The following is a 13,459-nucleotide window of genomic DNA, read 5'->3' on the forward strand; positions in this document are numbered from 1 at the left end:
AAATCATGGGACGCCTGGGTGGCTCAGTTGGTTAAGCAGCTGCCTTCGGCTCAGGTCATGATCCCAGCGTCCTGGGATCGAGTCCCACATCGGGCTCCTTGCTCGTCAGGTAGCCTGCTTCTCCCTCTGCCTCTGCCTGCCATTCTGTCTGCCTGTGCTCGCTCTCTCTCTCTCCCTCTCTCTCTCTGACAAATAAATAAATAAAATCTTTAAAAAAAAAAAAAAAAACTTACCAAATCAACCTTGTAGGGCTGTGGCAAGACTCATGTGAAGGGGGCATTTGTGAGAAAACTTACAAACTCTAACAGTGTTAAAACAAATGTAGTACAGTATTCTTACTAAATCCGAACCACTTGCTTCCATTGTTTTGCTGCATTTAAACTTCACTCATCAAATACGTCAGTCATTTGTTCCAAAAATGTTGACCGAGTGTTTGGGGACACTAGAGTTACCTTAGTGAACAGGATTTTGGAAATTACTAACTTCATGGGACTTGGACTTGACAGTTCTTCTAGTATCTGGATCAGATAAGGGAATCTGGGCCCATAAATATTTCAGCAAGGTACGTCGATGATCAATGAGCGGTATCCAGTGTGTATCTCCAGTAGAGATGAATTCCATAAATGTGTACAGAGCTCTTCTTAGGGCTCCATAGTGATCAGGCACTGTTGTAGGCATTAGGAGATTGACGCAGACCAAGTTCCTGGCCTTCTGGAGCTCACATTCATAAGATCGAATCGGTTAGACGATCTGAATCCTATATGGAAAATACAGCCAAAGGAAGGTACGAGGGTGATTTTGAGAGGTCGAAAACCTAGTTCTGGACCCAGAGCTTCTGACCTCTTGACAACAGTGTTTCCCCTTATCAGAACCAAAGGCATTATAAACTCTGACGCCTCATGCCTCATTTCTAATTCCAAGTCCTCAGAGCCTGGACAAGTGGAGAGTCTGTACTGAGAGTCTGCTTTGTGTTGCCTCCAGTGCTGGACATTTTACGTGCGTTCTCTCACTGGATGTGGAAAGCTCCGTGACAGGCTTGGACTCTAAGACCTTGAGTGACAGGAGGAATGAGGAAAGGCAGAAATGTAGTTTCAGATGAATATGCCCTCACTGCCCAAGGCTGGCCGGGCACAATGCCAGGTCCTGGGCACCCATGGTGAACAAGCGTGGATCCTGCAGTAGAGCGCTTTCAGTGGGGGATACAGACCCATACGATAACCAGACAATGACCAGGGCCATGCAGTATGTGGTGTGTTACAGCAGGGAATAGCAAGGGGGCGACAGGAGACCAGGGAAGGGGCTTTCGGTTGCCCCTGGCAAAACTGACTCCGTTTCTTAAGCTACACTGAAACAGACTGGCTCGTGCTATTAGGAACCTCAGGGCAGAATCAGGACTTAAACAAGGAAACCCTCTCTCTCCGCTCTCTGTGTCACCATAGGCTTTCGTGCTGCAGGTGCAACGTTCTTCCAGAGGAACATCGGTTCATACGGTGACCTTGGAGCACGACCCAGGCTTCTTAGCTAGCTCTCAGGGAAGGAATATTCAGGGAAGAACTCTGGCCCTGCTTGGACCGCTCGGCTTTTCCCCTGAAACAGTCGTGGTGCCCACCAATGGGCCACCAGGATTTAACAAGCTCCGCTTGCACACCTATCCCTGTTGGTGGATGGCGGGTAGGTTCTGAAAGCAGAAGAAAGGGAGAGGGAGAAATGCCCGCCTGCTGAGTCACCCAAAACAACAGCTACCATAAAGAGGCCCCTCCCTGGAGGGAGCGTTGCAGTCATGGAAAAAGCAGGAACCCAGAGAAAGAAGTTTTCGTGCTGAGTTCTGGCTGGAACCGTGGTCGCACCTAAGAGCTGGGAGGAAAACCAGACTGTGGGGGGCTCTGAATGCCGGAGGAAGGACTCCAGAGCAGCCTGAGGGGAGCATGCTGACAGCTTTGTGCAGAATCTCTGCAGTCCTCCCGAAAATCATTCAGAGCCACAAGAAGGAAGGTTTGAGACCACTACACACTTAGATCTTCAGTGAAATGAGGACGTGAGAAAGGTCACAAGCTTCATACTGTGTGCGGCTTCACCCCTGCACCAGCGCAGGGCAGCTCCAAAGTGCTGTTTGCCAGCTGCCACAGGGGAGACCAGAAACTGCCCAGAGGCCTGGGGAGAGGGGGCTGCCGGTCCCAGCAATCCCCAGGAAAAATTCCACCCCAGCAGGAGAGGACTCAGCCTGGCTGGGAACTGCTGTGAGCAGGACTGGGAAGAGAAAGAAAGAAGTCACCCACATGCCTGGAGGACTCGGAGGGACAGGAGAGGGAAGGAGCGAGGAGCACGCTGGCAGGAGGGGCAGGACTCTCGGGGCCAGCGGCTTGGTCCGGAGAAGGAACCAGGGAAGCTTCCTGCTGGTCCTGGGAGCCCTCCTGAGCCAGGCGGAGATCCTAAAATCAGACGAGGCTCCGTAAAGTAAAGGAAGTCTGCACCCCTGCATCAACAGAGGAGGGAGCCCTCGAGCTGAGAAGGAAGGCAGGCTTCCCCACTCCCATCACAGGATTGTCTTGCAAACCGCTGGTTTCGAAAAATCCAACTCATGCAAAAATCAATGATGAAACGTTGCGTCTCCACCTCCAATCAGAAGCACGTTAGAAAAACATCCGTACAAAGGCACTGCCAGAAAAAAATCGGAAAAGGAGGAACAGAACTGCCCTGCAGACAATGAAAACTCTTCGGGCAGGAGAAAAACTTAATCAGCATCATCGTATTAGAACAGTTAAAAAGTGTCACCAGGCAGCGGCAACTGAGCTAGAGGCTGATGGGGCGGAAATCACTCAAGGAAGGGGTGGTCAGGCCGCAGAAGGCTGCAGACAACAGGAAGACAGGAAAGAGGAACGGGGCGGAGGGGGGCGGGTGGAGTTAGAAAATAAGTGTAAGAAAAACACAGCAGTGTTTCAAAAACCAAATTACAAGAAATACAAGCAAAAAGAGGCACCACTCTAGAGGACGCTGTGGAAAACAGAAGAAAAGTGAGAAGATAATGTAGAAATAAATAAAAATCATTAGAGAAGGCATGATAGGGATGATAGGCAGGCAAAGGAAGTTGCACAAATGTAAAGTTTAGAGTCCCCGAAGAAAAAACCCTGAATAATGGAACAAAACAAGTATTTTAAGTTATCATTCGATTTTAGGTAGGGTTTGGACCTGGGATTGGATGGAAAGTTTGGCCCAGATCACAGACCTCAATTTAGGAAGCAGGTGGGAAGGAAAGGCTGGAAGTCATCTGCAGGTGGTGGTGGCCTCCCAGGTCCCAGGGGCTCTGCCATTCAGGACAACCCCCAACCCCTCATGCACACACACCCAGGGGCCTCCCAGGAGCTTTTCCCACGCTGTGACCGCCCCGCCCATGAGGGAGCTCGGGAGCGGGATGAGCAGCTCTGTCCCCTGAACGCTGGCTCTGCCCAGAGTCTCAACTACCTATAGAAGTAGAGGCCAGGGCCGAAGGAGTAAATGAGATAAATACTTCAGGAGGAGCTCCTTAGACACAAGTCAGAAATCAGAGAACCAGAAAGTATAAAGATGAGTAAAATGAACGTGACTACATCACTCAGCTTTATAAAATCTTAATATTTTTACTGTGTTCGCATCAGAAGATTTTAAGGAAATACAACTCTAAGGATACAGGTGAAGCCTATTACAGACCCCTCTGATCCCATTCGTCTTCCTGCCCCCAGCCCAAGATACTACTACCCTGAAATCAAGGATTATTTTTGCAAAACATGCCTTTATGCTGTTATTAAGTATGTATCAATAACTATATGTAATATCTGTTTCACACGCTTTCCAACTTTATATAAATGATATCATACTGAGTGTTTCTATCTAAAATTTGCTTTTTTCCCCATATTTTTGAAAAGCATCCATGTTGATCCAAGTGGCTCTACTTCGTTTTAACTCTAGCCCAGTATTCCTCAGTGTGACTAGACCACCATGTATTTACCCATTCTTTTGTTGACGGACCTTTGAAAAAAAGATCTGACAGGTTTTGTTTTGTTTCAGGTTTTTTTTTCAAGTTTTCACTCAAATTCCAGTTAGTTAACATACAGTGTGATATTGGTTTCATGTGTAGAATTTAGTGATTCAACACTTCCACACAACACCTGGTGCTCATCACAACAAGTTGGTGATGGTGGTTGTGTGTATGTGTGTGTGTGTGTGTGTGTTTTAATAAAACTGAGACATATCCCTACTCTATGATCCAGAAATTCTACTGTTAGGTAAATACCTAAAAGGAATGGATATGTTTGTCTACAAGTGTTCACAGCAGGAATGTTCACATACAAAAATGTCCACAGCACCTTTACTTAAAATAGCCAAGAACTAAAAAAATAAACAGGTGTACAGATATGATGGAATACTAAGCAATAAGAAGGAACAAAGTACAGGTCTATGCAGCAGCACAGGTGAGAATCAAAAACGCGTTAAGAAGCCACTGTGAGGGGTACCTGGGTGGCTCAGTGGGTTGGGCCTCTGCCTTCGGCTCAGGTCATGATCCCAGGGTCCTGGGATCCAGCCCTGCATTGGGCTCTGGGCTCAGTGGGGAGCCTACTTCCTCCTCTCTCTCTGCCTGCCTCTCTGACTACTTGTGATCTCTGTCGAATAAATAAATAAAATCTTAAAAAAAAAAGAAGCCACTGTGATTCCATGTGCAGTGTGTACACACGTATAATGCAGTTTGTATGTAATACAAAGTTCTAGCGTTGAACTGGTAAAACCAGTCTGTGGTGGGAAAAACCCAGAACCGTGGCTCCCTGATGGTGGAAGGTGGAAGGGGGTATTGCCAGGGAAAGGGAACTTTCTGGGGGTGATGGTAATTTTTTTTTTTAAGATTTTATTTATTTATTTGACAGATAGAGATCACAAGTAGGCAGAGGCAGAGAGAGAGAGAGGAGGAAGTAGGCTCCCTGCCGAGCAGAGAGCCCGATGTGGGGCTCCATCCCAGGACCCTGGGATCATGACCTGAGCCGAAGGCAGAGGCTTTAACCCACTGAGCCACCCAGGCGCCCCGGTGATGGTAGTTTTTAAAACTTGACAAGAGTTTGGGTTACAAAAGTGTATCCATTGAGAATGTATATGTAGTGTTTGTACTTTTCATTTTAAATAAGTTTTACCACACACACACACACACACCTAAAACGATATCGAACTCTGTTAATGCTAGGCATGCTAAAGTATTCAGGGGAAAATACACTGGTATCTCACTTTGTTGGAAATGCACCGGAAAATAAGATGAAATAGTGGATGGACAGAGGGATGGATAGATGGAGAGAACTATGATAAAGTAGGAATAGCAAAACATTGATAGAATTTAGGTGCTGGATATACAGGTACTCATTATAAATTCTTTCAGATTTATTGGGCATTTAAAATTTTCATAATAGGGGCGCTTGGGTGGTGCAGTGAGTTTCGACTTAGGTCATGACCTCTGGGTCGTGAGATCGAGCCCTGTGTCATGTCAGGCTCTGCACTCAGTGCAGAATCTGCTTAAGATTCTCTCCTCCTCTCCCTTTCCCTCCCCTATGCTCTGTCTCTCTCTCTCTAAAATACATAAATAGACCTTTAAATTTTCATAATAAAATGTAGGGAAAGGTTTTAATATTTAATCTGTCCAAAACCCACTCTTGATTTCATTCTGCCCTAAAGCCACTCCTCCCTTCAACTTCCCAATTCTAATAAATGACAGCCATCCAGCTAGTTGTTCACCTCTGCATTGCCCCTGACCCGCACAAGGAATCCATCAGCACATCCTTTCAGCTCTACTTGCAACGTCCGTTCCGGGTGCACCCAGCTTTTACCAACCCCACCACCCGAGCCTGTCCCAAGTCACCATCCTCTCCCACCTGCATCACTCTAGTCTACTGAGTGACCTCCCTGCGGCGTCTATTTTCCACCCAGCAGTCCCACGGGTTATTTGTAAACGCTCCCTCCTGCTGCCTCCCCTCTGTCCCTCCCTCCCTACTTTCCAGCCATACTGACCTCCTTGCTGTCCATTAAGTAAGCCAAGGTCTTCAGGACTTCCTGTTCCCCTGCCTGGAATGTGCTTCCTCCTTATCTGCATGGCTTGCTCTCTCACTTGACTTGTTCAGATTCCCTGAAATCTAGACAATATAGCACCTCACAGCACATTATACTGCTTTTATTTTTCTTCTTATTGCTATCTGACTTATGTTTGCTTGCTTTCTATACCCCTTAACTAGAATTAAGCTCCAAGGAGGCAGGAATTTTGTTTGCTTTACTACTGTGTCCTAGTGTTTGTTGAATTAATGAATGAGATAGACAAAATGTCACCACCTCCATGAGTCCTTCCCAATCCACTCCCCACCTCCTACAACTTAATAGTTCCCTCTATCATATTCGTTTTTTTCCTCTATTGCTTTTTTTTTTTTTTTAAGATTTTATTTATTTGACAGAGACACAGCAAGAGAGGTAACACAAGCAAGGGGGAGTCGGAGAGGGAGAAAGCAGGCTTCCTGCCAAACAAGGAGCCCAATATGTGGCTCAATCCCAGGACCCAGAGATCATGACCTGAGCCGAAGGCAGACACTTAATGACTGAGCCACCCAGGCGCCCCACTTTTCTCTACTATTTAATGATAGTCGTTTGTTACACATTTATCCTGTCCCCCACCCCAACAGAGATATATATAGCTCTTGGATGGAGCTAGGGGCCATTTCTTGTTAACTGTCATATCCCCTGCAGTTAACAAGAACAGTGCACGGCCCAAAGCATGCTGATCCACCCTGCATCTACCTGCCAACTTCAACCTCTACCCAGACCTTCTAGATTTCCAACGCTGCCCTGTTTATCTCTGTTCTTTCTCTGCACCGTGGAGTTACCACAAACCCTTCAGAAGCTACACCTATTATCTCTAAGGGGCTCTAGCTCCCACGTGTTAAGATGCCTTTCTTCTCAAGTGCACCCCCACCCCCCTAGCCTCCCAGGGTGGCCAAAGGCAGCTCCCACAGAGCCAAGCTCTCTGGGCCTAGACTCCTAGGTGCTTCTAGAATCCCAGATGCCAGAAACAGCTCTGCCTCTAGAGGGCAGCACTCAGCCATGACCCTGCTGAGTCCAACGTGCCTGCTGCAAAGGGAGTGGTTGGTCCCTGGAGTCTGGTTTAGGAGGGCCCATTTTGGCTGCCCCCTCCATTCATTCCACAAAGGGGACTGCGGTTGGCCAGGCACGTGGGTGTCAGGTATGAAAGAGGCAGTTCCTGCCCCCAGGGAGCTCCCTGCTGCCTGGTAGAGGCCAGCTGGCATGGGGGAAAAGGAGGAAGTGGGAAGAAAAGAGTGTGAAGAGCCCCACCTCAGAACAGGACAGCTTTTCAGAGGAGGTGGTATTTGAGTATTATTGGATTTGTGGGAATTAGTTGAGGGAAGGCAGCAGAGGGGGAGAGGAGACTGGGAGGTGCAGGTACAAAGGTCCAATCGAGAAGGGCAGGGGGTGTGTAGAACAGCTCTGCAGTTGAATTTCCCAGGTGCAAGAGGCTTTGTGTGTTAAGGGCTCTGGCCTTTACCCCAAGGCAATCGATAGCAGGGTGGTGGTGGTGTGAGCAAGTCTGTGCTTGAGAAAGAGCTTAGGGGGCACCTGGGTGGCTCAGCGGGTTAAGCGTCTGCCTTCAGCTCAGGTTGGGATCCCAGGATTCCAGGGTCCTGGAATCGAGTCCTGCATCAGGTTCCCCGCTCAGTAGGGAATCTGCCTCTCCCTTCCATGTTCTCTCTCTCAAATAAATAAAATCTTGAAAAGAAAGAAAAAAGCTTTGGCAATACATCGGAAAGCAGATTAGAGGGGGTAACACATGTCAGGAGAACCAGTTAGGAGGTCACTGCACTAACTGAGGAGAGACTGGAGTCGTACTGAACTAAGGTGGAGGGAAAAAAGGATTAATTTGGAAACAACCCGGTGGTACCTGGAAGCAGCACAGGAGTGCTGAAGTCAGACCCTGCCACCGGTCCCAGGGAAACTACGTTTGTGTCTAATCTCTGAAGTGGGGATGACAGTAACAGCACCTGCCTTGTTGTGCTGGTGCAGGACTACAAGGAGTTAATACAATGGAAAAGCTTAAAGTAGAGCTTAGCTCCGCTCAGGAAGTACTAGTTATAATTATGAGGCTCAGAAAAAAGAAGAAAGGAATAACTAAGATGACTCCTAGCATTCTGCTTTGGAAACTAGATCTGCAGTTCTCAGTGTGTGATCTGGGAACCTCTGGAGTCCCAAAGCCCCTTCAAGAAGATCACAAGGTCAGAACTGTTTCCCTGGTGTTAATGTTTGCTGTGAGGACGCAAATGGCAGTGGTGGTGAAAACTGCTGGTGTCCTAGCATAAACGAAGACAGTGGCGTCAAACTATACTAGTAGTCATGGTACCAGCACTCAGCAGTACAAAAAAAGGGAAAAAACAGGTTTATGGGAAAATGTCCTTGATGAGGCAATTAAAGGAACAGTCTAATGGGCAATTCAGTATTAAAATATGAAAGGATTTTTTTCTATTGATGTGTTTTGACTAAGATGAATAAACACGTTTAATGTTAAAAAAGTTTTAGTTCCCTCTTCATATGAGATATACTGGTTATCATTTAGCCATACTCATTTTTGCTTAATTTCAAATCAACTCTATGACCAAAAAAAATATTAAAAATACCCTGGCCAAGGCTAGAACAATTTGAGCAAGAAGATAAAGTAATACTGAATGATACTTCAAAATACACAAATAAAACAAAAAGTATAAATATCCATGAGTGTATACTAATATAAATAAATCACTGAATGAGATAGTAAATGGGAGAGAAGAGACAAATCTAGCAGAACTCCAAATAAATAACGTAGATATTTTATCTTGAAGCGAGGGGCATAGCTCCCCACTCCTTCCCTGTGGGCTGCACATGGTGATTTTTTCCCAAGCAGTAGAGTATTTGAGGGTGGGAATGGGGGAAGTAAGTCTACAATGCAAAAGCCTGACAAACACTACTAGGTAATCAAGGTGAACATCAACAGTCATAAACCGCGATGATAGTATGTACTCTTGATATGATATGAAGAAAATGGCACTTTGCCTCTGTGATATTCTTCCTCCAAACCTATAACCTCAGTTTAACATTAGAAAAACATAAGACAAATTCCACTAGAAGGGTATCCTACAGGGCCACCTGGGTGGCTCAGTGAGTTGAGTGGCTGCCTTTAGCTCCCATCATGATCCTGGGATAGAGCCCCACATCTGGCTCCCTCTGCTCTGCCCCCTCCCACTCCTGCTCTCTCTCTCTCTCAAATAAATAAATAAAATCTTAAAAAAAAAAAAAAGGCATCTTACAAAATACTTGGCCAGCACTCTTCAAAACTGTCAAAGACATAAAAAAAAATAAGGAAAATGTGAGAAACTGTCACAGCCAAGAGGAACCTCAAGGAGACATGAGTTCTAAATGTGATGGGTTTGGATCCAGGAGCAATAAGAAGACATTAGGGTAAAACTGATGAAATCTGAATAAAGCATGGGTTTTAGTTAAAAATAATGCATTGACATTAGTTGTATGATAATAAATGTACCACACTAATGTGTCAATAATAGGAAAAAGTGTGAGGTGGTCAGGGAGGGTGAAGGAATATATGGAAGCTTTGTTCTACCCTCTCAATTTTTCTGTAAATCTAAAAATTTCTAAAAAATAGGATTTTTAAAAACCTTATTATTAATTGGTGAATAATTCTACCATCCATCACTCTAGACTTTGAGAACTGAAGTTCTATAATGGGATATCCTATGCATAATTCAATTCAGTATTTACCAAGGTCCTACTCTGTAGGCCTTTGAACTGCTGGGTACTGACTATAAAAAAATGAACAAGATCCAAGACCTAGTTGGAGATAAAAGACATTTTTAATAGGTAATTACTGTACTGTGAGGTGAGCAGAACTGAAGCGCAGAGAGAAAGGGGTTTAGGAAAGTTTTGCAGAGGAGGCATGGAGAGGAAGAGGTACAGAAGCAAGAAATAAGTGAATTGAGCCTTTTTTAAACCTGTTCCTCTAAAAGTCTTGTTTTTCTCCCTGTCCTTTTTTTCCCCTGAAAATAAAAGCACTGTAGAGGCCAATACTTTATTTAACATGGTGTTTTAACTTTACATGAACAATGGGAAAAATATACTTTAGAAAATGCCAAAATTTCCAAAATTATCACAAGCATGAAAGAACATACATTTCAAAGTGAATTTTCAAAGACTTATTTATTTGAGAGAGAGAGACAGAATAAGGGGGAGAGGGAGAAAGAATCTCAAGCAAACTCCATGCTGAGCACAAAGCACAACTCCGGGCTGAATCTCACAACCCTGAGGTCACACAAAATAAGTGAATTGTAAAAGCGAGATCAGTGGGAAATGAGGGGACTAAAATGTGAAACAAAGATAACATATTGAAAGATGATGTCTAGAGGCGTCTAGCTGGCCTCTAGACAGTTGGAAGAGCCTATGACTTTTGATCTTGGGGAGGGGGGTCATGAGTTCAAGCCCCATGTTGTTTACAGAGATTACCTGAATTAAAAAACTTTTAAAAACTTTAAAAAATTTTTTTGTCTGGGGACACTTGGGTGGCTCAGTGGGTTAAGCCTCTGCCTTTGGCTCAGGTCATGGTCTCAGGGTCCTGGGATCCAGCCCCACATTGGGCTCTCTGCTCAGTAGGGAGCCTGCTTCCCCCCCTCTCTCTGCCTGCCTCTCTGCCTACTTGTGATCTCTCTCTCTCTCTCTGTCAAACAAATAAATCTTAAGAAAAAAAAAAGTCTGAAGTAAGTATCCAAAAGGATGACTACATGAACAAAATTCTGGGAAACAGCAATTTCCTAATTCTGCTTCATTTTATTGCAGATCTTTCAAACAACTCAAATTCCATGGGTGTAAACTAGTAAGGGGGGTGGACGGAGGAGCAAAGAGCAAGGACTGAGCATCCCTCTGTGACAGGTAACATACACAAGAGAGGGTCTCTCTATATATTTTCAAATGTAATCTTTAGAAAGAGCCTTGAAATGAGTATCTTCTATGTTTTCTGGAGAAAACCCCTGCTCAGAGGAACTCAGTATCTTGCAGCAGAGCAGGACTAGAACCAGGGTCCATCTGAGAGTAAAACCATGTCCTTTTTAGTCCCATTTAACCATTTAGCTGTTTGTAATATGGCAGTATTCACCCTGTTGGTTCCAAACAAAGCAGTCTTGAGATTGCTTCTGATTTCTTCCTTATTGCACTGTATTCACTTCATAGCCAAGGGCACTGAGCAAAGAACATTTCTAATTACATGTCTTGTTTACAAGTAATTTATTAATTAGCCCAGTGCTAATATAATACATACATACTCCAAGTATGTATAATACATACATACTCCAAGATTAATCCTACAAATGTTCATGGACATCCCTAGTTTTCAGTATATTTTGATTATCATCGTCACTCATTTAGGCCGCCAGTTTTGCGTCCGTCAAGGTAACATTACACTTGTTGGTAGACCTCCCTTCTCTTACCATCATGCTGTGACATCTCTAAGCTTTTTACCGCCAAGTGTTCTGAGCTGACTGCAAACGGAGGCAACTCCTTCCGGAACGAGAGCACCATCGTAAGCATTATAACGGTATCAAGCTTCTTGGGACCGACAAGATTCTGAGCCTCTCCTGATTCTATGCCACCTGAGGCAAGGCTCTTCCTATTTCCTCCTGCGTTAATACCGGGGAGAAACAATGATTTTGCCGGAGGCACGAGACTGTCGTTAAGAGAATCCAGAGAGGGAGCATGAAAAACAGTTGGCCTTGCGGGCCCGAAATCCCGAAGAGCTGCGGTTATTTCTAGGCTCCCAGGGCCTCCCGGACCCAGCCGCACAAAGGGCGCGGGGCGGTCCCGCTGCCGCCGCCGCCGCCTCCTGGTGCATCTCGGGAAGGGCTCCCGCCCGGGCCGCGCTACCGCGCCCGCCCGAGCGCCTTCGTATCCCCGGCCCTACCCCAGCGGCTCGCGCCGGGCCAGAGCAAAGCTCCGAAGCCACCAGCCCGCAGCCGGCCCGAGCTGCCGCGAGTTCCGGGGAGCCTGCGCTCGGCTCCTCCGCCGCGGGGGTCTTTGTTCCCGTAGGCGTCCCCGCCCCACCTCTCCCGCCACCAAACCCGTTGGCAGACTATCAAGGGCTTGTCCTACTTGGAGATGGCCAGTCCGGGGCGCGCAGGAGAGGGGCGGTGATAGAGGTAGCGAGGGTTACCCCTGTGTCTGGCTAGGGGGCGAAAGAGAAGGAAACGCGTCGGGCCCGCCTCCTGCTATTATAGCTCTGAGGCGGGCGACTCGCTCCAGCGCGGGCAACTCGCGCGGGCTCCGCAGGGCGCGCTGGCGGCGGCGGGGCGGGGCGCGGCGGGTCGGCCCGCGGGCTGCACGTGGTGGGGGCAGTTCTCCCGGCCCAACCTGGGAGAGCCACCGCTCTCAGGGGATGGTGGGATGCCGCCCCCGGCCCCGCTCTGGAGAGACGTTTTACTCGTGGGGGGCCCCGGAACTTCAGGTCCGGAAGACAGGAAGGGAGGGTGCGGCCTGGCGCGAGCCTTTTCTGAGCGCGGGGACTTCGGAGTGGGAAGCCGCCGGGCCGGGGAAAGGCGGCGGGGTGCGGAGGGACCCATCCATGGGAGGTAACCGGTAGGCGGAGCGGGGAGCGGAAAGAGGGTTGATACGAACCTCCGTCGGCGGGCTGGAGCAAAGTGCAAGACAGGCATTCCAGAGAATGGCTGCCCTCGGGTGCCGCGGCCGGCCCCGGTGGTCCCAGACCCGAAGGGTGGCGCGCGGAGACACACGTGGCCCGCCGCGCGCCGGGCTGTGTTTACATTCTGCAGCAGCTCCACGTTGTGCCGCCGTCCTCGCCTCCCATTGGCCAGCTCGCCGGCCGAAGCGGCGCTCCTCCCGCAGGGGCGGGCCCTGCCGGCCCCGGCGTCTTTTCCGAAAGAACCGGGTTCCTTGAGGCCTTAGCGGGACCGCCACGGTGCGCCGCAGGATGGCCACTACCTCAGTACTCTATGCTCGCCCGTGCCGCCTCCACCTGGCCGTAGCCGGGACTGAGCCGCGGCCTGACGTGGACGGGACCTGGGAGTTGACGGCGGGAGGGAAATTGAAAGTACTGGCGGGAGATGCGGAAGCAGAGCGGCCGGGAACCAATCCTCGGAGGAGGAGCCTCTGAGAGACTCCCTACCGCCTCCCGGCCGCGCAGGCAGGTGAGGTGGAGAGCAGGTGAACGCGGACTAAGGGCCTGGGCAAGCTGGCCCCGGCCCCTCGGGGTGGGCGGGCGCGGACTGAGATCAGGGCGCGGCGCGCGGGCCTGCGGGGCGGGCGCGCGGGAGAGGGGAGCGCGCAGTCCGGAGGTGTCAGTCTGAGGCGCATGCGTGCGGGGCGGGCCCGGCCCGGCCTATATATTGGGTTGGCGCCGGCGCCAGCT

The 13,459-nt window shown here is 48.4% G+C and overlaps 1 long non-coding RNA gene across 1 annotated transcript in view; it reads right to left on the reverse strand.

The window, feature by feature from the left end:
* LOC111146841 overlaps positions 1–6,343 on the reverse strand; it is a 6,957-nt gene extending 614 nt beyond the window's left edge. Inside the window, exons 1-2 of the long non-coding RNA XR_002640567.1 lie at positions 6,019–6,343; positions 484–757 (exon numbers count right to left, since the gene is read on the reverse strand). This is a non-coding gene — a long non-coding RNA (uncharacterized LOC111146841). The remainder of the gene's footprint in view (positions 1–483; positions 758–6,018) is intronic.
* Positions 6,344–13,459: the final 7,116 nt, after the last annotated feature.

This window comes from Enhydra lutris, unplaced genomic scaffold (genome assembly GCF_002288905.1).
Source record: "Enhydra lutris kenyoni isolate GAN:26980312 unplaced genomic scaffold, ASM228890v2 scaffoldscaffold14, whole genome shotgun sequence".
Lineage (NCBI taxonomy): Eukaryota > Metazoa > Chordata > Mammalia > Carnivora > Mustelidae > Enhydra > Enhydra lutris.